Source organism: Otolemur garnettii, unplaced genomic scaffold, assembly GCF_000181295.1.
Source record: "Otolemur garnettii isolate 467f Iridium unplaced genomic scaffold, OtoGar3 scaffold00029, whole genome shotgun sequence".
In the NCBI taxonomy this organism is placed as follows: domain Eukaryota; kingdom Metazoa; phylum Chordata; class Mammalia; order Primates; family Galagidae; genus Otolemur; species Otolemur garnettii.
Genome location: NW_003852424.1, coordinates 3,515,542 through 3,516,893, shown reverse-complemented (window position 1 = coordinate 3,516,893; position 1,352 = coordinate 3,515,542).

Here is a 1,352-nt window from a genome sequence, read left to right as displayed (position 1 = left end):
GGCCAAACAATTCAAAGGCAGAGCTTGTGCCAAGGAAATAAAATTCCAAGGAAGGCTGGTCTCCTGGGAGACAGACTGGAGAGATGTCAGATTCTCCCTTAACCAAAAATATTTCCCCTACCCTTACTCTTTGGTTTTTATTCCTTTGAGTTAGAACTGTGCAGTTTTCAGAGCATTCTTTCTAATAGCTAAAAACAAGAAGGAGACTAAATATTCAAGAGGGGGAAAGGGGTTGTGTCACTCTGATACAGATATTCGATGACATCTCCCACAGAGTTAAGTATGATGGTTAAAAACACCGGGGTAGGCAGCACCCGTAGCTCAGTGGGTAGAGTGCTGGCCACATACATGGAGGCTGTCGGGTTCAAACCCACCCTCAAAAAACCCCAAAAACCCACCTCAAAAAAATAGCTGGGCGTTGTGGCAAGGGCCTGTAGTCCCAGCTACTTGGGAGGCTGAGGCTAGAGAATCCCTTAAGCCCAAGAGTTTGAGGTTGCTGTGAGCTGTGACGGCACAGCACTCTACCAAGGTGTGAGACTCTGTCACACACACACACACACACACACAAAGCACTGGGGTAAAATAAATAATGCTCAACTTTAAAAAAACTATGAAGTAACCGCATTTAGGATATGATTGCTAATATGGAGTATGGTGCTGCACTTTTTAAGCAAAGGGTCCCTAGATATAGATACCAACTATAGCAGTGTGCTTCTGGGGCAATGTGTGGAAATGCAGCAAGACATGACCCAATTAAAGGCCAGGGTCCCTGTTCCCATTTACTGTCTCAGGGCTTCCTGGGACACCTAGCCCTGTCCCTGTACATTCTACACAGCTGTCACCTAGAACTCAGGCCGGGATGCTAACCCAGCTGTGTGCCCAGCCCACCCCACCTCAGTGTCTCTTTGTGGAGAGCACACCAGCAGGAAGGCCCCAGATGTGGCAGGGTCCGAGTTCCCGGGAGGGCTCTTTCTCTATATGCAGGCTTTCAAATGACACATGGGGCGGGCTGGTCAGTGCTGTGGGGACTGTGAGCCCTGACCCTGACTTTAGGGACCTCACCAGCCAGGGTGACTGTTCACAGGTGGACCCTCCCACGCTCCTTCCAAGCAGTACTCACCCCTTTCCATCTCACTGGCTGAAGCCTCAGGCTGTGGAGGGACAATTCACTGCCATGCCCCCAAGTCTGTCCCAGCCCTCAGCAGAGCACGTGGCCCATGGAAACCCAATCGAGAGCACACTGTCCTCAAGCCGGGAGTCCCCAAAAGCAGGTAGCACCCTGTGGCTGGGGGATTTGGGGTGCTTCTCTTAATAACCCCAGCTTGGCTTGACCAGGGGAGAGAAAGATGTCT